We start from the raw sequence: 26,529 nt of genomic DNA on the forward strand, positions 1-26,529 counted from the left end.
CTTTTATCCTTCGTGAATGTGCTGTTTGCTGAGTCACAGCTTAGCTCTTTAGTAACGCTTTATTACTCATTTCACACACTCGAGTTTTCCATGTGTTAAAGGCAGCGGAGAAAAGAAACGGGTCCGGGGGGTGGGGGCCAGACGACGCTGATTGACGTTCAATTGTTGATGCAGGTTATAATGCAGGTGATCGCACCTGACGTGCCTCTCCGTGGTGTGGTGCGGCAGGAAGGCAGTCCCATCCCTAAAAGGACAAGTCATTTAGGCTTAATGACGCGCCACCTGCATAGATTCCAAGTTGGAAACCCAACGGCTCACTTCTGTCCACATGCTGGCATCATTAGCCGGCTTGTGTCCACTTCCCCAGTCAAGGGTCACGATGACAATTCGTCAGTACCATATTTAGGAACCTTACCGCCATAACTCACAGCAGTAATGAGGGGAGCAGCAGATGGATGCCATTCTAGAAACTGTTTTTAATGACTGAACAGGGGATTGGGCTCCTGTCCCCGATTGGACCCTGCAGACTCTCGCTCTTAAAGGGCAACTGCCAGATATCCGAGCCAAATGAAGGCAGGAGGGCTCATTTCTACCCTTTTTCCCTTCTTCTTCTTCGTCATTTTTATTTATTTATTTATTTTCCTTTTTAGCTCTGTCTTGCTCTGGCGGTTATTCTCTCCCTTGTGCTTGTGGCGAGTGGAAGCAGTAGATGAGAGGGGGAGCATTATCCTCGGTTTTCTGTTTTTCTTTCCGAGCAGGCTCTGCGAAGCTGGCTTTGGTTTTATCCAGTGTCGGCCATTTGGGAGAGCCTTGTGTTGCTTTTGTCCGCCTCCTAACCCTCCAATTCCTGATTCCTCCACAATCCTCTGTTTTGTAAATGGATGCTTGTGATGGCTAATCAGTACTGGCAGAGTTAGAATGGGATTTAGCATTACAAAGGTGGTCCCTCAACATTGTAATCCCACACCCCCTTTCCTCCCTCACACTTTCATTAGGGAGCAGAAAAACACTGTATAAAAATAGCTTTCATCAACATAGACAAGCTTAAGAGCTCTTTTCCAGCTTTTCCTGTGCTTTTGCCATTCCGCCGCCGCCGCATCGATCAGTAATGCCGACATTTTGCAGACTAATATTTCAGGTTTTAATTGCTACACAGAGACCCTGAGCACTGGAGAGGATAACAACTTGCTTATTTCCTTCCTACTGACATGCGGTCCTGTGTGTTTTCAGCCAAGCCTCACGACAGGTTGAGATTAAGAAAATAGCTGTTTAGAAAGTTGCTGTAAACCTCCAGGGGGAAGATAGGGAGCAAAAGGTTGCAATCGGGGAGAGACAACAGAGTCAGGGTGCACATCCCAACCCCTCAAGGCTCTCTTGCCATTACCTCATTTCCCCTGTTTGTAATTAGCGGCGTGTATTAGCGGCTAGCCGGCACAGATGAAGGCGTATCAGGACATCAAGGAGGCCACGGGGGGTATACTGCAACAGGATATCAGGCCGTCTTCTCTGGTCCCAGAGGGCAAAGCAGGAAAACAGCTTAAGCAAACAGCCTCCCAGGTAGTGTCCTCATTAGTGCTATCATAGCTATTAACAGCATTAGTGCCAATGTTTTGATTGCTGTCATTATCATTAGCAGCTTGAGCAGCACAGCTACCTACCAGGAAGGGGCTGGCAGTGGGGTGTGTGACAGGTGTTTTAACTCAGCCCTTGCTGACAGCCCAAAGCTAACTGGTTGTTGTTTGTAGGCAATCAAGTCATTGCATTCTTGGTGCCAATGTTGTACATTCATCTGAAATGGATCAGAACCAATTTGATGTTGGTTTTTTTTCTATGTTCAACTTATTTGACCAGTGCAGGTGTTTCAGTAAAAACCTGCCGTTTCAAAAACAAGCCTATTCTGTAACACCACAGCGAGCTTTAAGTGAAACCTCCAGGCTCCGTGTGCTGGTTTCTCAACCATCCTCACCCCTCTTGGCCGTATTGACGTGATTTTTCAGGCCGTTGAGTTTTGCAGCAATAAATTGCATTCCACCCATAATGCACCCATAATGCCCCGCCCACAAACTGATAAGCCAAAACTCACGAAAACCATGCTGTTCAAACACACTCTAATTGGACTCCTGCTAAACATCTCACCAGCTTACCTCTGTCGCCCATTCGCATGTTAGTTTGACATCTTAACTGTGCGTCTCCTAAACAATTAACCTGTCAACAGCCAACAAAGGTTGTACACAAAGAAGGAAAGACCAGTGGAGGTACAGGCGGACAGGATGGAGGCAGTGGTGAGAGGCAGTGTGTACAGCTGCACATTTTCTAGCTTGTTGCTGCACTGAAGCACATATTTCTCAGACCATCACGATTGACAGCTTTGGTATCAGCGAGGGAACGCTTGCATGGGGGAACAGGTGTGCATGCACGCAATCACAAGTGTGCTTTCTCCTGTTGAACAGAGACATACAATAGAAGGGAAAGAAAGACGAGAAGGGGAGAGAGGTGGTGGTGGTGGGGGGAGAATTACATTTGAAATGAGTGAGTAAGCAACACCATAAAGGTGAGATTACGTCAGCAAAGTGCAAACTCTCTTTGTCTCTCTCCTTGCTCTTTCCCTCAGGTGGCGTTGTTCAATCGTGGATAGTCATATAATACAGGAAATGGAAACAAGGGAGATAAAAGAGGGAATCAAAGATGGCAGCCTTTCTATAGCTCGTCTCTGTCTTTCGCTCTCATTTCAAATGGTCCTTTTGTAACACGCGGTGGCATCTCCCACTCTGGGCCTATGATCAGGTAGTGGTACTAACAAGCGTTCGACAGGGGGGGAGATTAAACGTGCAACTGTCAGACGCTGCACCCAATGCATTAAATCACAGCTGCTTACATGTGACATTAAGAAACCTGCCAGTGCTAGACACATCAACAAAAGAGATACAGAGAGTGAAAGAGAGGGGAGGGGAGATAGGCACTGGATGTGATGTCAGAAGAAATTAAAGCCTTTCAACTACTTATTGACTGTTCTTCAAGACTTATAGATGGATCTGGAAAAAAAGGGAAAGGAATAGGAAAAAAAATACCAGTGACTGCTTCCAAGCTCTTCAGTGAAAGTAATTTTTCCTCTCAGCAACTTTGAAGTCTCTGCGTGCTAATGTTATAGTGGCTTAAGTAGTTGCTGACTGCCACCTTTTGTACTGTTCTCCCATCCACTTAGGGAAGCACTTGTTCTATCTATAAATACATTTGCAGCTATGTTTATTTGTCAGTTATATTACTTAACAACTTAAAGGTACAGTGTGTAAAATCTCACCACTAGATGTTAATAGATTGCAGATTGCAGTGAACAGAGTTCTGTTTTATTATGCCTCCCAATTGAAGTGCATAATCCTAGCTACAGTCTCCAGTGTTGGACAAAAAAACTCTGGTTGCCATTCATTTGTGAGTGTGGGCTGTCAGCCCGCTGATTAATTCAGCTGTCCACATCCATTTACTCTAGAGGGCACTGCAAAACTTTCTGAAACGAGTCTGATACTAGTGGTACTAATTCTGAACTGAGTTGTTGAGTCTTTCCTTAACCACCGTTAGCCTGTGTTAGCTGCTGTTAGCTGCTGTTAGCATGCGTTAGCTGCTGTTAGCCAGCATTAATGAAACTTTTTTGAAATTTATCTAACATTATTGGACTCAGACATTAAGTGATTAAACACTCAGACAATGTGATAATATAATCAAAGGCCAAGTGTGACTTTTGTTTCAAGCCTAATATGAGCTAGCATAACGTTATCTTACAATCGGCTACTATTGTCATTTATCTTGCTAAAAGGGTCGCATGTCTAATCTGCTGACAATAAGCAACTGCCACAATATTTGGAATAAATAAACCTGTTTATGCACATATACATGGGTTAGAGCCCTGGCTTCAGTTCAGGCTTGACGTTAGGGGGAAGAGGAGGACGTTTTATTTCATGCGTTCTCTCTTTTCTTTACATTTTCACTCCTTTGGTGAAAGAGGCCCTTTGCTCTAATGATAAAAATGTATGTGTTTGGTCTTTATCCACAAATACAAAACACACTTCCACAAACCGGCACCACTCCTATGTATAATTTAATGGATTAAGTTTAAGTTTATAAGAATGCATTTCTTGAGCTAATCATAGTAATATCATTGTGCTATTAAATAAACCCCAAAACAACTGACTACACCTTCAACAATATGTGTTAATGTGTTAATGTCGATAATAGATAATAGATCTATTATCTATTATCCATAATCCATAATGTGGGGTTTAATGCAAATACTAACATGATTGTGTCTACTTTTTCTGAAGAGCAAACGTTGACATTTGTGCACTGTACACAGAGAAAGTGGGTTTGAAAATAACTATTGGCATCAACCCAGGATACCAACATCTTTACAGTCTAATCCTTCACTGAGGCCATTGCCAAAGCCATGGGGGTGCTATTGATTGTAATCTGAAAAGAGAAATCTATGGTTTTTACACACTCAATGGCTGCCTCCCTGGTGCCTAACATTGGAGATGAATCACACTCCCCTTAAGGCCCATTATTCACCCATTATTGGCAAGTGCTTGTGCTCACTTAATTGGACAACTTGTCTGCAACTGCCAACCCCCTGGGCTGGCCAAGACAGAGCCTAAGCCAATCAGTCTAATTGATCCCAACAAATGGTATTAGTCACTGTTCGTGGTTGCTGATAGTGGAATCATTTTTTGGAGAGTTTTTGGTGAGCTTAATTTGTGGGAGCTCTGGAAAAAATAAATGAGATTGTTGGAAAAATCTTATGTTTTCATACCAACAGAAATCAACAAAAATTGTTTATTTACTTATTCATTTGGCAGATATTTCCCTAGCAGTCTTGCCAGTTTTTGCCCGTTCTTACGCCAAGATTTGCTCATGAGGGAAAAAAAATTAACCTGTAAAATATTGGATAAATTTCAGCACTGTAACACATACAAGCTTCAGTGTCCTATCACCAAACGAGAAAGCTGCACTGGAAAGGTCTCATCTTGTCCTTAATTCCCAAGGGCAATGTAGGCCACCCAGGCTGAAGTGTCCTTTTCTTGGCAAGACGCAAGACAAAAGAAGAACTCCTCCTAAGTGATTTAGTGCGGTCTCTGTCAGCAAACATCGTTCCATGTCAGTAGTTTCCAAAGCTAATACGTCTAGATTGTTCAGATGCTCTGCCAAAGACAGAGCCGTTATTTCCAACTCGTTTCACTCCTGTGTTGTGAGGAAGAGGTGAGACTCAGGCGTACATAGTTGGAGGGCGGGGTGCAGAAGAAGAGACTTGCCCTGGAGTCAAGCTCAGACTTCCAAGGCCTCTTGTGTTTCTTGCTAAAACGCTCACAGCCAAGAATGATGCACTATTCATGGGTCCTGACGGGGGGAAGAAAGGCTTTGGCCCAAATAGAAATAAATAGCACGAGGAACAAGATGCATTAAGAACGGGAGTATTCACATCAAATGAGCTCATCTTCGCTCTAAGATGTAAATGAGGGAATTGTTGTGCGATAAGATGTTATCTAACAGGTGAGGGGACAGAGGCAAGAGTCTGCGGCAAATGGGTTCGATCAGCTGAACCACAGACCTGATGTTGTGTCTTCTGCATATACAACAGCAACAAAGTCAGAGGAAAGAAAAAGGAGTAGAGACGGGAGGGAAGGGGAGGAGGGGAAGATAGCAGAGCACTCAGTGGGCATTTTAAACACTTTGGTGTTAAGCAGACACATACTGATTCTGCTCCTATCGTTCCAACTGGAGCCAAAGATGCATTTACATTCAGCTGCTGATTAGAAACATAAAGAGGAATGTCAGGAAAAGCTGTGGAGTCTGAGATTTCTAATCACACACTCTGCTTCTTCTTTTTTCCACCCCCCCTCAACTGAAGACGTCTGTGATAGAGTAAAAGAGTACCTTTGAATTTGATGTGCTTTTGATCCAATCTGGCAACTCCCAAATAAATGGGGGTAAGGTTGGTGGTGGGGGGCAAAGAAAGAGGCACGGAAATAAATATATAAATAAATGAGAGAAGAGGAGTCGGGCTTGTGCGCGGACGCCTGCTGTCAGGTCCTTCTGTCAGTGTGAAATATTGCTGATCCCACCACACTTCCAGTGGGGAGGTGCTTGTAATGATTCAGTCCTTGCGGGGTTTCAAAATGTCATCTGTCTCACCTACCTCTGAGTGTACTGGTGTCCTCTAAGTAAAGGCCTCTGCAAAATAGAGATGGCTATTTAAAGTGTAGCGGCGTAGCAATGCATTTAATGGTAGTATTAGCACTGGTCAAGAAGCAAAGCATAGTAAATGCTTTATTTGTTTGTGAAGGCCAACGCTGCATTTTGGTACTGCGCAGAAGTCAACATTGACTCTCGGATTTTCATCCAAAGAGAAATTGACGTATTTCCCACATTAATTACCGGTGTCAGGGGTTTTGCCGCGATGCTTTCCAGCAGGCCACATTCCAGCTCTTTTTCGCGCGCACGCTTGACCCTTCGAGCAACCCTGCTGCCCCCCCCCAAAGCTAATCGATAACCTGCCCTGATGAGCGGAGACTCTATGTCACCGCCTCCTCGGCCGACAGTAATCAATAAAAAAACAACAGCCATCTACATCCATGAACTCGGGGCCCATTTGTTTTTCCTTTTCATCACTTATGGATGCCGCTCTATCGGAACGCCTTCCAACGGCAAGTGTGAGGTTGAGGGGGGAAAAAAAATGACTATAAAGAGAAGTGTCATTACTTCAGCAGCTGTTGGTGAATGCACGTTGCACAGATGGCAAAGCTTTTAATGTCTACTAGCATTCAAATGTATTCAACTAGTCAATATTTGTCTTAAAAATGTATCGGCATTAAAGAATAAATCTGCCGCTAGTTTGTCTGCTCGCAGCAGTCGAAACGTCACTTATCGCCAGTTGCGTTCAAATAAAGCTGATCAGCCCATCGAACAACTTCTGCATCTGGCAATCTTTAGCAGAGCGTGAAGAATTGTTTATGTCTCCTTTTTTTTATGTTTTTTCAAAGGCCACAGCAATTCTGAACCTCCATACTGTTTAGTTTAACATTCACACACTGGCACTGAGCAGTGCGCATCTCAGTAATATGCTCCCTCGCTTGTTTGTGTCAGTAAATATGCGCTCACTTACAGGAAGATGGCCTAATCCATACTCAGCTGTTAGCGGCTGATATGTTTGTTGTGTATTAAATATTTGGTCGGATTTCCTGCCGTGTTGTGATACGCGCAGCTCAAATCGATTGGTAGAGATTTAGCACCCGGGATGCGTCTGTGTTTGAATTCCAAAACCTGTACATAGTTGCATAGTGTTGAAGATCGGGCTGCCACATTTGTATGTCATTGCACTCCCACACACGCAAACACACAAACAGCGCAAAAAAAAAAAAAAAAGGCAATTTGAAGGATGACACAATGTGTTCTTTATAGCGTACAGACGGAAATGAAGAAAGAGATAACCAGGCTGGTATTGTATGAACTGTAGCAGTGTGTACATTGCCTCTTTTCTTCCCCTCCCCGCATATAGACAGAGGTTTTTCACATGACACAAAAAATAAAAAACATTTGAAAGCACTCTATAGCATATTTATTTATGCTGCACACTAACTCCCCAAAATATAGGACAAATAGAATCCAAGAATAGATGGCATTTCATAGCCTAAGCTCATTCCTTTGATTCTTTTGAGGCTCTCTTGCTGCTAAATCCAATGAAAATGTGGTTTTAGTCTCCTTTTCCCTATTCTTTTTTTTTTTTTTTTCAAAGGCATCATAGTAGGGAGGTTGTCTCCGAGCTTGGCCAGCAAGGTATGCAGTTGCATGGAATATTTACTGACAAATAGCTTTGACACTTCAAGGACTACACCTACACAGCCCCCGAAACGGCCGGGCTGACCTGCAGAAACGAACCGGAGTGGTCATTATTTCTTCACACTTTATAGACTGTGTTGGTTTCACATTCATTTAATACGCCACAGCTGGCGCTTGCATAGCAGTGCGGCTTCTTCAGATTTGAAGACTAATCTCAGACTTTAGGCAAAGTACAGTAAAACGGTATTGGACGGATGAGCCGTGCCATACATCAAGTCCCCATCGTGTGAATGATGGAGCCCACTGTGTGCTGCAGGCCTGAGTGGGAGAGAGAGAGAGAGAGAGATAAGTGATCTGGGGTGAAAAGGTTATGACTGTGGCCAAAACAAATGTAGTAGGGAGTAGGAAACTTGAGAAAGAAAGGGAATATGGTGCATTCATCTGCTGGAAACGGACTCGTATTTTTCATGTCTGCTCTTAACTAGTGAAACAATGTAAATAGATATAAGCTGCATGCCGGAGCAGTATTCTGGTTTGCGGGTATGAATAAAAGGCAAAGAAAGTGACATATTTGGACTTGGGGTGGCTGTAGCTCAGGAGGTAGAGCAGGTGTCTATCCCTGAAAAAACACACTGATCCCCAAGTTGCTCTCCGATGCATCCATCAGAGAGCGACTGTTAGATAGAAAGCACTTAGATAAAAAGAGCATAGAAAAAAAGTGCTTGAATGGGTGTGAATGGGTGAATGATGCATGCTAAGTAAAACGCTCTGAGTGCTCAATTAGAGTAGAAAAGTGCTGTGTTAGATATTAGCTAACCTAACCACTACCATTTATTTGGATAGTAAGTTAAAAAAAAATAACAGGAGGCCAAGCTCGAGGTTGCAAAGATGTGGAGATTTTCATTGGGAGTGACCAGGTTGGAGAAGATTGATGGACAGAAATGAGCATGAGTCAGACGGACCACTCAGGTTGGGCGGCTTGTGGCTGAGGACATGTGGAGAGGAGGGACAGTGGATATATTGGGCAAAGGATTCTGAAGGTGGAGCTGCCAGGCAGGAGGAGAAGAGGAAGACCGCAGAGGAGATTTATGGATGTAGTGAAGGAGGACATGTGGGGGGTTGGTGTGACTGAGGAGGATGCTTTGGAATAGAGTGAGATGGAGGCAGTTGATCTGCTTTGACGACCCCTAAAGGGAGCAGCTGAAAGAAGATGAAGGAGAAGAAGGTGTTGTGTTGTGCGAAAAAAACAAAAAAAACCACTTTGTGAATGATTAAAAAAGATTTTGCACACTATCCTCTCAAGAGATCGGTTCTAGATCTCAGCATCACTCTTTTTTTTTAATGAATTCATTCAAAAAAAGGCAAATTAATTGTATAAAGTGATGTTTTTAACAAACTTTGTAAAAGTGCTGAGCTGGCACAATGCTGAAGCCTTCTTCTCTGCACCAAAACTGGCCGCTGGCAGACGAGCATTCGCTGGATTTAAAATCGGACTTAGCGGCCGCAAAAGTGGTCTTAATCTGTTTTCAAGGTCTGACCACAGGTCCAGCAGGTGATTTTCAACTGTTGGCAACCGTGTGCACAGATCCTCCATCATTTTGTTCTTGCTGTCAGTGAGAGGCTGCACACTGTGCCCTGACAAGACAGAGAACATTCATAAAGTCTCTAAAACAGTCTCGGCAACCTTGACAGAACGCTGTGTGCATGTCCCCACCCCTTCCTCCAACACAAAAACCACCCCAGAAAAGTAGCCAAAGAGCACCTGCCACATTCTCTGCGCAAAGACGTCAATAAATCTGGCCACTAATGTACCGCAAAATCTTTTTTCTCTGACTCCCTCGCTTCCTCTGCCTCCAATATTAATGAAAGCCAGCTGAATGCTGCCACAGGAAAAGACAGAAACACGTTCTTTCCACTAAGCTAACATGAAAAAAGGTGATAGCTTCTTCCTTAGCTCCCTGAGTGGAACTGGAAGCCAGCTCACTTGGCCGGCGAGGCTTTGCTGCAGAGCCACGGGTTCGCATTAGCCGAGCGATACGCAGGAATTGATGACTTTGAGAAAGGATATTGAAAGCCGCACAAATGAACCTCCCGGCAGCAGGAAAATAATTCTCAAGCTAAGTGATTAAAAGTTGCAAAGAAGAAAAATCATCTAATACCGCGAGTGAATAATAATGTGCGGAACCAGTATGGAAAATGTACTTTTCCATCACCAGCACTTCAACCCAGAAAAATAGGATAGAAAGGGTAGGTGGTGGTAGTGGTGATGGTGGTGGTGGGTGGGTTACGGCACGTGATGAAACCTTGGGGCTATTTTTAGAGAGCGCCTTTGCCTGCAACTCAGCAGTTGTAGCAATGAAAGAAACTCTCTATTCTGTATTCTTCTCCTAAAAGAAATTGTGATAATGAGGCTTCACCAGAGACCGCATGTGCATTAATATTTGATCAATCTGAACACACTGGCATCACACGCCGGGTCTCACAATACTGTACACAACATATGCAATCAAGGAAAATATCAAAATGTGAGACGCTGTTGAATATTTCTGTGTGTGTGTGAGAGACAGAGTGTGTGCTGAACTCCCAGCCCACCATCTCTTCGAGAACTAACATCAAATCATCAGGGTGTCTGTGTGGATCTGTGTGTGTGTCTTGATATACTTGGCCTATATCCTCTTGTGATAGTCACATGGCTTCTCTCAGACAGCAGCCATTTGTTACTGTCCTTTTAATCATGCTAATGCAACCCCGCTCTCCATCAGAGAAGCCGACCAAACTCTGGCACACATAAATTTGTGAGAACACACACTCGCATGCGTGCAGACATTAAAGGCGAAAAGAGAGAGAGAGAGAGAGAGAATGGAGCGCCCAGAGTCCCCAAAGGCGTATGAATATCTTAAGTGGAGAGTTCTATAACTCCGTATCTCCACATGCCCGTGGACACACTTTTTACATGCACCCGTACACGGTATTCGCGCAAATGGTCACGCACATTGGCACGCGTAAACATAAGAAGAATACAAATCCGAGATGCTACAGTATTGAATCAAATTAAGTGGTAATTTCGTAGCACCGGAATGCTGCCGCTGTCTTTTCTCCGCTCCTTTTTCTCAAGTGCTCCACTTTATTAGTATTCTGCTGAGAATCTACTCCGCTTTCTTCTCCGACTCTCCTCCTCTCTCTCGCTCTCCTCCTGGGAGTTGAGCCCAGTGCATGTTAAGTGATATGGCTTCAGAGCCTCACCGGCTGGGTTTGTGGGTGCCACATAACTCGCATGTATCCAGGAATCCAGGAAGTGGGGAGAAGAGGGTGGGTGAGGATTGGCGGGGAGAGGGGTTCCCTTTTAGTAAATCCACCCAACCATGGAAAAATGATCAATCTCATGAATTTGCCAATTGGGAGTTGTTGGCCGATGAGCGGAGACAGAGGCAGATAATGAGAGAAATGAGGGTTGGGTGTGGGGGCGGGGGGCGGGAGTGACTACAGGGACGACAACGAGGGAATATTGAAAGTTATTGAAGGGAAGAAGGGGAAAAAAAGGAGGGGAAATTGAGCAAGTGTAAGAGAACAGATTAGGGAAGACAAAAGAGCAGGTGAGCCTTGATAGACAGAGATGCTTTAAAAAAAATGGGAACATCAACGTCTGCTCAGTTGTGCAGAGGGAGGGAAGGTGGAAGGGGGAGAAAGAAGAGAGAAATGGGGCATGTTTTTTCTCCCCTTTCACGCTTTGCGTCCCCCTGTCTGAAAGCCAGCAGGCCGTTTTGGCGGCAGTGGAGCAAGGTACATGTTTGGGGTTCTTCTTGTCAAGCGTGAGCAGGTCCCAGTGAGGTAGTGACAAGAGAGCGGATGGGGCTACGGGGTGGTGGTGGTTGGGTAAGGCAACTGCAAAAAAAAAAAAAAAAAAAGGGAAAAAGAAGTGCCTGTCCTAAATTTAAGGCCTGGTATAGCCTTAGGGTGATTCCTACACTACTAGACAGTGTGGTATGTAAATGTCACAGGAATCAACAGAGCGAGAGGCTGTCTTTCTCTGTTCGTTTGACAGGACATGACAGGTCATGGAAGGGGTGGGGGTACATTTCTCAGCTGTGCTGGTGTCAACATGAACAGTCTGAGTTTGACATACCTGAGTAGGGTCGCACCTAAAATGTGACTCGAGGAAAGTCTGTGAAAGTCACACTGAGCAGAAATTCTGAAATACTCAATGAAACCACTCAGTTCAGTGCTTATTTGCCTGTAAACATACGGTGGACTTCCAGCATGAAATACCACTTAAGGTCAGGATGATGCCGGTCTTCCTGGTCAGTGTGCTTTGGATCTTTTTCAGAATAAGGCCATTATTTAGTAAAATGCCATTTAGCCCATAAGCTAATGAGTGAGATCATGGTGGTTGTATCCACTTCTTTTGTTCAGTCTACGACTGTAGGAGATGCACGTTGTAATGTCAAAAGTATATGGACACTTTTCACATACTGAGTTACTCAGACGAAAAAAACATCTCTTCCCTCTCTGTCCTAAGCCCCTCCCTCCATATTATAAATCATGGACGTCATACCGTTTTTTAACATCAAGATGAGAGTTCCCGCCATCACGATATTGCATGCAAAAATAACGGCTATAATGAGAAGGGGTGTGCCTGTGAAACCGTACAATCACTGGCTAACAACTTGTGACTGAAATATTAGCCAAAGACTATGCAGATAATTAATTTTCAAACATTGCATGACCAAGATTTAGAAAATAGACGTGAAGTTTTTATGCATTATCACCCAAAATGAACGAGTGAGCCTGAGTAGGAGCCATGTTTAAAGTGGTCAAGACAGAGAGACGTTTTTTCCTGTAGGGCTATTGCCACAGCTATCGCCATCTGATAGTTTGCACGTTTAAGGCACATTAGCTTTGGCTTCACTTTTTCCCCCTGGCAGTTTTGTCTGTTTTTTAAAATACTTTGTCATCAGAATGGTCAAACATTTGGGTAGAATTTCTGACTGCAGAATGGCTGTGGTCATTTTTGGCATAAACTGCCAGTGAAGGAAATTAACAGTGAATAAATTATCAGCATTAGTCCAAATGAATGTTGCGCTGGTATTCATTTAATCGTGTTTTTGAAAAATATCTTTTGTGATCAACAGAATGACCCACCATTAGAGGCTTTTTAAGAAACAAAAAAAAAGAGCGTTGCTAAACAAAACAAAAGCAGAGCTTAACAATTAAAATTACACATCAGAGTTTTCCTCTGTATTACACAGAAAGGTTCGAAATGCGGATGGGGCGGGTTGGGTCTCTCTTGCATCCACCGCTCAAGTCCACTAACAGTGAACAAAGCTGACTATATTCAGCTGGAGTCAGAATAAGTGTGCAGCATGTGTGACCTTAAAGAAGGGAAGTTTGGAGAATCGCAGCGTAAGGAGTAGAGAGTAAATAATTCTTTAAAGTGTAGCCTGGGGCGCATTAGCATACTGCGCTAGCTGTTGCGGCGACACGTGGCAGTTTTTTTTTCCTTCGTTCTTTCTTTTTTTTTTTTCCACGGCGCTTTTAGCACACCCCGTTTGTCAGAGGGAGGCATCATCCTTTATCGGCACATTTCATGTTTCCCAGAGGACTCTGTGAAGCGGGTGATATTATTGAGGAGCGCTGAGCCTTATTAAATTCCCAAGCATATTACCAGTCTCTCTCTCTCGCTCTGTCTGTGTGTCTCTCACTCTCGCATACACACTTGCATCTCTCACTCTTTCCCTACCAGTCTCTTAATTTGGCTGCACACTCCACTGTAACTCAACAGCCGCCCTCCTATTCCATTCTCAAGAGGAAACAAAGGAAGTAAATACATATTATTACTTTTTTTCCCCCTCGCTCATCAGGTATTAACACAGCATGCCCTTTCGTGGCTCCAGAACCTCATATGACTCACTTGCTTCCTCATTGTATATGCTATAGTGCAGCCTCATCTGCTCTGTCCTAGTCTTAGTGAATTCTTTTCATCGCAGGACAAAGACAATGCTAATCTTTCATCCAGTGAACTGGATAGAAAGCGAATTCTCTGTCAGCTTTGTGAGAATTAAGTTAGGAGTCATCAAAAGGGTTTTTTTTCTTCCTTTTCTGATCTATCTATGTGTATGGAAAGTGATAATTCCAGAGTACTATGAGTTTAATATCGCGGTACAACCACTGCAACTGTAACTTCTTTCTCTTCTGCATTCTCCATGATAACGCTTTTAATAGAGCTCAAATCGTATCTGGTCTCAACACATGACAGGAGAACATGTGATCTGTTGTGGTTATAATGGGGATGAAGCGAACATACGTCTTCATAGCCCGTGCACAGAGCTGAAACTTCCAGAGCTCTCTATTTCCTTATATATTATTTGCTTAGGCCAAGGGAATGCGTGTGACTGTGCGCCAGGCATATTTATCAAACAAGGCTTTTGCCATTTTTTATGACGCTGACACGGATGGTGATGCCTCTGTCTACCTTGCTGCAAGCGAAGCCTATTTACATATGACCTTGCGTTCAGCAATTGGTGAAACGGGGATTCGCAGAGTTTTATTTTGCTGAAATGATGTGCTTTTACCTCGGATGTGACAGCAGAATATGAATATGAAAATACGAAAGGAGCAGTTGAGTCAGCACGGGTCGTGATATTCATGAGGATTAGACATAATGTGTTTACTAGCTTGGCTGCTGATGTTACTGTATATTATGTCATTGGACTGGTTTAAGACTATTTACATTTACATATATGTGGCTCATTTCACATGTAGCACACATATTGTTCCCTACGTATGAATTAGAAGCTGTCACTTAATACTAGTACAGGTTCGACAAATGATGTGAAAATAGTAATTTAACCTCACTGGGGAAGAGTGCGTGTACTATCGCTATGTGCAAAAGTCTTGAGCAACCTCATCTCATTTCTCTGCTTTGTTTCCAAGGAGCCAGACTTTCCTACAATTGTTGCTTGTAGTAGTCTTGTAGCCCCAAGCGATAGTTTTTTTGGTCTTTTAAAGTTTCTCTTTAGACATTGGCTGCTTTTTCACTCAATTTAAGTCCCGTGTACGTGACCATTTTCAGAAAATGTCTGTTAAACTAACTCACACTAACCTATGAATAATTCAAGCTTTAAAAGGGCACTTAACTCAAGGGATGAAGCAGTGTTGTGTCTACATATGACTGCAGACAACTGACTGGTTTAAATTGTATCTTTTAATTTGTGTATTTAGGCACCTTATTACTAACATCCCATTTCTTTAGTTGAATCTGTGAAGAAATCAAAGAATAATACAGTTTGACAGACATGAAATGGTACTTTTTGTACCGACAAAGGGGTTCCCAAAGAGATATTCGCTGAAAACTTGGCATATTTTGGCATGGTGTGCAGTCTGTCCTTAAGAAATGTGAGACAACTGGACAAGTGCATAGCAGACCTAAAAAACTACCTAAAGTAGATGAACATATCTGAAAGTTGTGTCCTTAAGAAACAGGAAAGACCAGACACAGGAGCTTAGAGATGCATCTGGCTCTTACATTAATCCATCTAATATTTACTAAAGCTTTCTCAGAAATGGTCTCAGTGACATGTGGCTCACGTGGCTGTCAAAGAAGCTGTGCTGGAATTATGAACATGGATACAATCAGATTTTGGTACATGTGGTTATGAACAGATGAAGCATTTGATTGGCGAAAACCATGGCACCATTTTTCAACACTGATCCCAAACACACTGCTAAAGCAGTAAAAGCATACCTGGATAGAAAAACATAAAACTACTATCAGTCGTGCATTGGCCTCCCCAGAACCAAGACCTCAGCATTATTGATCACACAGGGATCATCACAGTCATCATCACTTTAGATGTTGTTTATGGCATGTATCGAAGAATAAAGATGGTGGAAAAAATATTGACTTTTAAGCTGGTTAGAATAGCACAGACTCTGTTTTTGCCTCATATATTGTCTTTACATGTATGTATTTTTTTCAATAAATCACTCTTTTGTCCGATTTTACTAGCAAAAGACAAGGAAATGAAGGGCAGCTCAAGACATTTGCAAAGTTTTTTATGTGCACATGCAAGAGAGACGATAAACACCAACGTAAAGCATGGCTGAAGAAAAGGTAAGAATAAGAATACATGGCATACGGTCGATGAACCATAAAACAATACTTGGTCTGTGTCCCTCAAAGAAAATCAAGAGCGGGAGGGAGAGAGTCACACGCTTTAAGAATTTCATCATTTTAGCAGAGTGTGTGTGTGTGTGAGACAGGGCTGTCGAGACTGCTTGATGGTATGAAAATTTGATGCAGAAAATATCCTGTTGGCGCTGCATTTTTAATGGAGACCACGCAGATGCAGGAATTATCTTCAGAATGCTCCCTCTGGCCCCCAGTACCACCTCATGCATAGCACCCAAACAATTCTGCACCTTCAGGACAGACTTGTATGGATTTGCTTCGGGTATTTCAATCATTCTTAGAGAAGTTCTATTTGTCCCCTAAAACATTGTCTCTGACGAGTGACAGCTCACAGGAATCATCGCAGAATCCACAAACGCTCCATCACTCGTCAGACGGCTGGTGTTTTGGTGTATATTTTTCTGTTCTCTATTCAGTTGTTGGAAAATGAGTCTGGCCTCTGGGGCTTTATTGCCCTAATCTGCAGTCCAGCCTGCACTTCTCCCACTGGTGATTGATATTTGGAGACATCGGTGGGACAAAAACAGTTTGAGTTCTGACGCTCATGAAAGACCCATCAGCTCTGTCGTCGATCAATGTGAATAAATATTTCCCACAACCCAGAAGCATTAGAATCAAGGACGGGGAAAAAAGACAGACAGAGGAAAGAGGAAAAATCAATTGGTCGAGAGCTTTGCTAAAAAGGGGGTGGGGAGGCATGGTGGTTGGGGAAAAGGGGGTTGAGGGGGAAAAAAAAGAAAAGAAGAGGCCTGTCAGGCTGGGTGAATAATGAAGCATGTTTTCAGTGCTTCAAAGGCAGAGGAGAAAAGGCATAGTGAAGTCATGTTATGGACTCTGTCATTTAATGTCACTTTATTTTTGGCTCATATGATACTCTATTAAAGTACAGAATGCTGAGGTGAACGCGGGGCTTTTGAACTCTCTGGCATTAATTTGCGGTTCTCAAGTGGCTCTTTAAGGTTCAATCAGTAATATTTGCACAAAGTATCAACAGGAGTTCTCAATAATTGCATATCAGTGTCAAGTTAGTACTCTGCTCCTGCTTTTTTTAGGGGCTTTCAAATCTAACTGGCTCTGTGTATTCACTGAAGTGCTCCCCACCTTTCTCCGTGACCAAATGCCCACTGAACTAGCCACTTATCTTTGCAACATTTGAAAGAGACGCTTTAGACTGTCAGTTGGACACCTGTTAAGTAAAAGCCCTTTAAATGGCTGGTTTAAGCAACATGAGCTATGCTATCAATAGTAGCTAAAAGGCTGTTTTTCCATGTCCTTAACTAAATGTCAGCTTCACATTTACATTTAACATTCATTCTATTCTCACTTACAACTGTTTCCTAATAAAAGTGGCAGAATTCAAACGTCAAAGTTTTCTGCAGTTACCTGAGCTTATGCTAGAGTTGCATTATATTAGAATGTATTTTTAAGATATTGCTAAGCTATTAGTTAGCATGGTGGTTAGCACTAATGCTACACGTCAAGAAGACTGGGTTCAAATGCAGTTTCAGAGGGTGGGACCTTTCTGTGTTCCCCCCGTATCTGTCTGAGTACTCCGGCTTTTTCCTACAGTCCAAAGACATGGAGTAAGGTTAATTGGTGATTCTAAATCTAAATTGCACACAGTGTAAATTTGAATACCTCGCGATCCTTGACTTGATAAGAGCCTTGGATTGGATAGTTTGGAGTGCAGGTCAACACCAGCACCTTTGGTGTGTTCTTGGTATTTGTGTATCACGTTGTCCTAGAGAGGCTGTGCCTGGTCTTCAACATTCACAAGGCTTTCTGCCAGAACGCTGAATTTTAATTATTTACCTTAGTGGTTTTAATGTAAGTGTATGCAATGTGGCTTTCCACAGAAAGAGCTGAGAGGCTAAACTGTTTCTATCGTGCAATATATGTGACCATTTACCCAGTTCAGCTGAAAAAACTGCCTTTGTCCTTCTGTAATGATAGCGTTTCTATCCCACATCCAACAATTTAGACAGTAGATGTTCACTAGTGGCTGCCCACCTGTCTGTACTTCATCTGCCTGTGAAATGATTGTCTTTCTTGCTATCTTTCTATCTCATGCACTCTCTTTATTTTGATAGGGGATCCATTTGGTTTAAATTGACTCATTTTGTCAGTGGGAATCGGAGCAGAGAATCTGAAGAGGGAGAAACAGCCAAGGCTGCTTTGATCCCTCTGACAGGCAGCGTGAAAAGTGCATTTCATAAAGGATGTTCGCCTGTGATGAGCCCGCCAGAGTGACAAATTGGGCCCCTGGTGCTTTAAATAATACACTATGTATGGCTCCAGCTGTGGCACTATGTTCTATATTGCTAAACTGGCCAGTTAAAAGGGGTGTGCTTTGCGAGTTGAAGGCAGGGCATCGGTAGTAATTTAAATCCAGAGCAAGTTTCACTTCCGCTCTGAGCCTTTTCTTGTTCACCACTGTGACGCGTCCAAATGTTAACGTGTCACATGCATTCACGTCTAGATTTGGAGATGCAGGGACGGAAAGCAACTTTTAAGCGATGACTAAGAAGAACCTTGTTGTCTCCCTGTGGCACTTATTGCTGAAAAGACATGTGGTGATGAAAGTTTAAAACGTGGTGTGCCACTGTTACAGACACTCCCCTCAGCTGGTGACGCAGAAGCACCGGATAGAAATGCCTGGATTGACGCTTTGCTTCTTCCTCCTGAATAATTTGCTCCAACATGCAAAACCTCTAGGGAGAAGACACAGGTACTGCACACGCAGCTTTCCAGCTGTGCGTGGGGTAATATATGTTACATTTCAAATGAGAAAAAAAGTCACAAAGAAAAATATCACACAGACATATGCTGTGCTGACGACAGGTGTCACTGTGCCTCATTCATCTTAACCAGTGATGTCAAACTCATTTTACATCGTGGGCCACATACAGCCCACTTTGATCTAAAATGGGCCAGAAACTCCCCTTCTCTGTTCGTCTAAAGAAGTCTAGTTACACATGGAATCCTTGAGATATCTTAATATAAGAAAAAGTAGTGCAGATTCAGTGTTTTCTACAAGATAACAAAATGTGCTGTACTTAATGAAAGAAATCTGTCAGCTCGACTCCTAAATTGTAAGAAATAAACCTGTAAAATTACAAAAAAAGTGTAGCCATGTGTGCAATGCATAGTGTGCAGTGGTTACACAGTGTTATTTTATTTTTAAATGCATCACCTAATTACTCTGGTGTAGCATGAATGGGCAAGTGGGAGGTCTTTATCAGTAAAGATAAGGTGTTAAAAATTTTAAGAATACAGTTAAAAGTCCAAAATTTCCAATAATGCTGTTCAATGGGGCTCGATTGCTGTCTTTATTGGACCAATTGTGGCCTCCGGGCCATGTTTGGCATCTCTGATCAAAACTCTTTGTTTGCCTCTTGTATCATACAGATATTCACATGCAACAGATACAGACTGTCAACCAACCCCACCATCTCTCCTCTTCTCTGGATGCACTCCATAATGGAGGAATCATCAGTGAAAATCTGGAGGTGGTTTGACCCACAGTTGAGTCTCGAGTCAAAAGATAGATTGCGAATAAGGCAGGCGACAGCACGGTGCCTCACTGCAGAAGCAAATCCAATATATTGCTCCAGAAGGGAACAAACTGTGGCCTATCTGCGAGATAGTCTATAATCCAGGACACCTTGGCGTTATCAGGCTGTATCGCTGTGAGCTTCAGCCCGAGCAAGAGTAGCTGGAGAGTGTTTAAGGCACTCAAGAAATCAAAGCTCTCCATTCCCACTGAGCTCTTCTGTTGAAATAAGTGACTTTTTGTCAGTGCACGGTACATCTGGATATGTTTTGTACATATAAGCAGTATGCAGAAGTGGCTTATTAGGACCTTTTCACTGGATGTCTGCCATAGTCTGGGATGAGGCCTTAATGCTGTCACTGAGGCTTTCGCTTTCATTCTTGAACACTCAAACACTGCGGGAGGTTTTGCACAGCAGAGGCACCCTGGTCAGACTCAAGGATACATTAAAGAGGTGCTGGAGAACCTATTTGCTGACTGGCACATCCTTTTAGCACTTTCATCAGGGGCTGCACTCTGCACAGCCATTTGTTGCAGTTTGTTTTTTAACCTTCCCAGTAGGTATTCTGCCTGTTCTGCGGGGGAAATTCTCCGAAATCTGTCTGATCGCTTATTTGGTTTCCCAGGTCATTAAAGTGTAAGACTATGTCTTGTAGCATTACTACATTCACATATCCTTAAAAATAAAAGTCGAACTAGAGGGAAAGGATAAGTAGCCAAAACGACATACAACGAGATCCCATGGGACACAGCAACAGGTGTCCCAACCAATCAGATCATTATCACATCATTTTCTAACCTTTGTTATAAAGTAGATTTTGAATCTGCTATTAGTTTAACGTGCACAGTATTCACCGCCCGCTCAGAATTGCACTCGCTAATAGGCTCGGCTTTCCAAAAAAAGGAAAAAAGAAAGAAAGCCAACTTTTAATCCTCCTTAAATCAGCAGAACCTGGTCAGCTCTGTTTCCCTTCAGAGTTTTTTAGGTAGAACACAGAAGTCCATCATGTTTTCAGGACCTGCTGAAACACCGAAAACAAATCCCTCTGGGAAACACAGGCCCCAGATAATTTGCCTTTCCTGCCCCGGAGTGGAGCTCACTTTGCCTGTTTATGAGCCTACATGGTGAAAAACTGAAAGCCTGTCCCTTTAGGTCAGCATAATTACACCCTCCACATTTCCACCACTAGCTTTCCATTAAGGTGGTGACTCACCATGCCCGGCTCACTCTGGCCTAGAATGTGCTAGCAGCTGAGAGCTAATTACCACACACAGGATGACAAGAATGGCAGATAGTAGGTGTTATTTGGCTGACTAACAAGCTAACTAGCTCGCCTGCTGCTGCTAACTACTTATTACAAGTGGAGCCTTTGTTTTAGACATTTCGTGCGGAGATTACTTATCTGGGCTTTTTTTTTTCTTTCGGTCTTTTGTTATTTAAAATAGGGTCGTTTATTTTTTTAAATAAAGATGACGCAATGCATGAACACAATCTGAGATATGTGGGTCACACGGAATCTTTCTAGCAAACGGGATGAATAATTCTGACGTGCACGCGTCCTCGCCACGTGGTAAGATATTGTACTTTCTCTTAAAGAACGTGCGCTGAACATGAAATGTGTTCTTTTTAAACCGTATCAGAGAACTATATAGATTTTTTTTTTCTCAAATGTCCCCATCTTCTGAGCAACAGCCTGCTTATAGTGTGTAGCTCTTTCTCCATGTGGACCTACAGTACGTCCATGAAATCCTATGACTTAGATGTTTTTTTTAATAGTACAGTCACTAAAAAAAAGCACAAATCATAGAGTTTTCTTTTTTCTTCTTCTTTTTTTTATTTTAGGGAGGATTTAATTGAAATTGTATTTTGACAAATAACCATTTAATGGTGTAAAACAGGCTATTGTGTGAGTGTGTCTGGGAGTGTGCGATAAGAGTAACAGTGGAGGGGAAGCAATGACACTTCTTTTTCTAAAGACTGGAGAGAGAGAGAGAGAAGGGGCGGCTGGGATGGAGTGTGTGTGAGAGAGAGAGAGAGAGGGGGGATAATTTATAGGAATAGTAAGGAAAAAAAACTGAAGGAAAACACACATTTTTAACTTATTTAAACCCTCGCTAACACTCTCGCAGCTGCCTAGTGAGCTCTTGCCATTTTGTACACCGATGTGCGTTCTTGTGTCCGCCCTGTTAGGTGACGTAGCACGCTAGTCTTCTCATTTTAGGTATAACCCGAAACGCTTCTGTGAAGTTTGCTACGGCGGGAAAGAAACCGCCAGCGCCTGTGTGAGCGCGCTGCCGAGTTGTTGTTTTATCGGTGGCTAGCATGTGCTGCATGTGTTCACCATAGCAGAGCGGCTAATTCTAATCCTCACACGGGGCTTCCAGAGTGTTCTGTGTGAGCTCAGAGTAGCATGCTGGGCAAAATGGTGGTAATACTTTATTATATATCGTAATTGGGTGTTTTTCAAGCGGAAACAAACTGCGCATAAGAATGTGTTGAGTAGCAGCTTGTAAAGGTGATTATAACTGCTGCACTGCTAATATGAAGCCCGATGAGAAAATCGCCTTCTTGTAAGATTCTGGGTGTGCTGGGCGTAGCTTGGAAGCGTTTTTGAGTTGTTTCAGTAGACTTCAGTGTGTGTGTGTGTGTGTGTGTGTGTGTGTGTGTGTGTGTGTGTGTAAATGGCAGGAAGCCAGCATCATCAGTCTTATTAGGAGCGTGGATGAGTCACTCGCCTCCTCTCCTCGCCACATCATCTTGCAGTCGCTCTCCTTATAGATAGTTGGGTCAGAAGTGCACAGATGACACAGTTTGTTGTGTCTACATTTATGTATGTGGCTTTTACCTGAGAGAGAGAGCGAATATGCTCCCAGCCAAACATGACAACCACCTGCTGTACAAAGAGCCTGCGCTCGTATGCGCACTTGCACACAAGTCTGCATGATCGCAAGATGAATGAGGGAGCGTGACAGGCTGGGACGCTTTATTTATGGGGGTCTTTGGCTTTGAGTGCTGAGTGTTCAAATGGGCCGAGAGAGGCAGAGACCCAGGGAGGGAGAACATGTGCAGAGGGTAGGGGGAGAGCGCGAGGCTGCATTTGATAATTGGCTGAGAGATCGTCACCAGAATGAAATTATGTTAGTTAATCTCTCCTGAATTAATTACCTCAGGAGCAAGCCACAGTACATTCATTATTGCGGAAAGAGTATTGACCCTGCTGAAAGAGAAAAGCAGTCCATATCATACCCATAATGCCTACACAGCAAAATCGCCAGTGTTAAATTGACACTGTGAGTGTTAAATTTAACACTAGAAAAGTGTCTATATGTGTCCACTCTTTTGAGTGTTAAATTAACACTTTTCAAAGTGTTATATTTTTAACAACGAGCTAGTGTTATTTTAACACTGCACAGAGTTAAAAATTAACACTGAGTAACACTGACCAGTGTCAAAAATATTCTACACTGGTGTTAAGTGTTAAAAATTAACACCGAATAGTGTTGGTGGTACTTTACACTAGCCCTGGTGTTAAAAAATTCAACTCTGAATAGTGTTAATTTTCTAACACTAACACTAGTGTCAGTCAAATCATTAATACCACCAGATTACAATAAACTCCCATTAATCTCTGATATCTCTACTGCTACAATTAACCCCCAACATCCACCCATTACAAAGAAATACAAGACATTAACGTTCCAAAATACTTTGTATTCAGATACAGTGCCATTTGAAAATTGCCTATCATAAGGTCTATAGTACACCAGATCATCTACAGAGATCAGTGCAAAGACATCTAATCCATCCTCAATAACAAATGCATTTAAGTGATCATTGAAATATACTGTTGAGACCTTACAAGTTAGAAGATAAGCATTGAAATCGCTAACAATTATACTGACAATCTTACTGAACAAAGGCATCTCATTTTCAACACCAGAACAAACATACATCCCAACTTGATATTCTGTACCATAACTTTTGACCCAGGAAGTTGTAGAAACAATAGAAGAAACATCAAACATTTTATTCAGTGCTTCACTGCCTTTTAAGCTGCTGGCCAAGACTTCATTAATGGGGCCGAACTGTAATCTTTTAAAATAAAAATTTTCAAAATGAAAGGCTAATTGATTCTGATGTTTTTTTACTAGTGTTTTTGTGATATTTTTAAAGTTCTTTACAGATCTTTTGAAGAACTTGTGCTTTGCTTCAAATCTCATGCACCACATATGTATGAGTGGCCCAATTTTTCTAATGCAGCGTGGGTAATGGATCATTAGGTGGTGCTTTGGAATCAAATTCCGTTCTGGAAAGAGAGATTTGAAAGCCTTGTGATGATCGGCAATCAGATGTTTCAAATAGCAAGTCATGCCATGAGTTATAATGGGTGAAAAAACAATGTTCACAATTTGAACTAACAAAAGTAGCAAGTTCCAATGTCCATCATTTCTGCAAACGATATCTCCAAAAATCAATGGGCTATTCCGCAAAAGACACCATGACTGCACAGCATTAAGCCCAAGATCTTTGCTGTTGTCATCCAGTTTTAGCCCACCTGGCCTGTTCCTTCTCTGTGCATATCCGTAGTTAAAGCTTATAATTCTCTGTGACAATGAATTCAAGGATATCAAAGAGGTCTTAATCAAGTACTGAAACACAAGCTTTAACTCATACTGCACCACTCCCTCTAGTAGATCATGCATTATGTCTACAGCATAGTTGTCTGAAATATGGAACAGCCGAAGTGAATTGAGTAAACAATTTCTTTTTACACCAAATGTTGAGGCCAAAGCAGGATTTTGTTGAATGGCACCACAGTGTTTGTAATGAAGTTCTTTGGAACGCAGTGTTAAGCCTACATGATCTTCACTAAAAACTGACTGCAACTCTGTCTTATCAGTTAAACAAAATCTACAACAATAGTTTGCACTAAATGATTCAACAAAACCAAAAATGCTATGTAAAGCCAAGTTGTCACCTGTAATCTGAAAAAGCGAACCTCTCACAGGTGTGGCTGAAAAGGGCACTTGCATTCCTTCAGTTTCTAAAATCTTTAGATCATCAACAAGTGGCTTTAGGATAGGATCAAACCCATATTTTTTTAAGTCTTCTGAATGAAAAAGGGCTACAAGATGAATGTTCATCAACACAGAATTTAACTCTGGTGGCAAATTTCTCAAAACAAAATAAATACAACCAAGTTTGTGCACCCCCTTTTTTGAGCCTAAAGGATTAGCAGTTTCAAAATCGTCATAGTAGAGCTGGATCTGGAGAGCATGTTCTTGTTGTGAGAATAAACTGTGATTTTTGAAGTAGGAGCCGTCATTTAAATCTCTGTACAATCCCTCCATGTTTAGTTTTTTTTTCTGGAAACTGCTACAAAGTTCACTGTTTCGAAACATAGATGAAAGGGATCCCATGATAGGAACGTACATGAATTTATCATTGACAGGAACTTGCCTGTATGTCCCTGTTGTTCTATCTTTGCGTACATCAAAATGCACACCAAGAACATGCTCTATGGGTTCAACTATTTTCCATTTTTGCTCAAAATATCTTATCCTTTTAGATTCTGTGTTAAGACATGAAAATGGATTTTCAAGCTGATCAAAGCAATCCTCAACTTTTTCTAAGGTTTCTCTTGATGTATCAGTTGACAAACAGTCGACAACAGATTGTTTTGCATGTGCATGGATGTCATTAACCAGTTCCTCCAATGAACCAACTAAACACTGTACAGTAATTTCAGGAACTCCTGATGATTGTACTTGAGCAATAACAGAGCTGCACATGTTCAGTATTTGCCTTTTTTCAACTGGAACCGGTGTAGTTATTGTCATGGGATGAGCCACATTTACAGGCTGTGAAACAGAGGTTCCATCGTTAGGTACAGGCTCAAAATTGTTGATGACCTCAGAGTGAACGCAGTCTCCATGTGCTCGGAATAAGTGCCGCTTGTAACCAGAGTACGTGTGAAAGATAAATGAACATCCAGGCTCTCCACAGGTCAAACGTAAAAACTTTCCTGGGTACAAACCATGCTGGAACTTCAAATGTCTAAATAACACTGAGCAACTTGTGTGGTGTATCTTGCAAATGTAACAGATGAACATTTCCAGTCAAAGTGCTGAATAGTGGATATCTTTAAACCATACAGTGAAGACTTCCTCTTGTTTCATTGACCCGAGGACTGTCCTTCACGCTGCCAACATCAATGCCATACACTTGATGGTCTGGATGAATGTGTAGAAGTTGTCCAATGCCTTATCAAAGGACACGGCAAATTAAAAAATGTGCCTTGAAAAGTTTTGCCTTGTCAAAACCTGCATCTCCCATCTGTGTCACACAGGGAATGACCTTTTGATCTAGGACAATGTAGAAACTTTGGGTAGAAACTTTGGATGATGTTCTTTCTTTCTCCAACCCACAGGACGAATGGCTGAGTGGGGCCAGCCTTAAGAAAAGCCTCTGTGCTACCTCCCACCTGAGGGAGAGAAAGAAACCAAGTGATTCACATTAAACAAAATTGATAATCTGATGTTGAGGCATTGCTGTTTGAAATTATGACAATATTAAAATGTTTCACTCCGCGCGCACAATTATTTTTGTTTCAATGTGTACATTTAGTTTTAATAGAAACAATGACATGTCAGTCCTGCAACACCAAGCTTGTCTGGGATAGATACATCTGCTGCAGGTTGGATCACCTTGCCATCTTAAAATATCAGCCGTTGATAATTTGCATCTGTTCTCATCAAAAGAGAAATATACAATTCTAAAAAGCATACCTTGATGAATTTCATTAGGTGGTGAGCAGCATCTGATGTGCTAATCTTTGAAGACGTCCTTCCCTTAGATGTTGGAGTGAAGTGAAGCAGCAAAAGATGGCAGCCGCCTCGCAGTCCCAAACTACAGAATAGAAATTAAGATCAAATCAAATTCAAATTCAAATTTTATTTGTCACGT

General features: G+C 42.3%; 1 protein-coding gene across 1 annotated transcript in view; it reads left to right on the plus strand.

The window, feature by feature from the left end:
* pcdh7b (protocadherin 7b) overlaps positions 1 to 26,529 on the plus strand; it is a 125,049-nt gene that overhangs the window by 85,851 nt on the left and 12,669 nt on the right. The window lies entirely within an intron of this gene.

The sequence above is a fragment of the Diplotaxodon limnothrissa genome, linkage group LG3 (genome assembly GCF_057381915.1).
Source record: "Diplotaxodon limnothrissa isolate DT_005_m linkage group LG3, D_limnothrissa_male_GT1.1, whole genome shotgun sequence".
In the NCBI taxonomy this organism is placed as follows: domain Eukaryota; kingdom Metazoa; phylum Chordata; class Actinopteri; order Cichliformes; family Cichlidae; genus Diplotaxodon; species Diplotaxodon limnothrissa.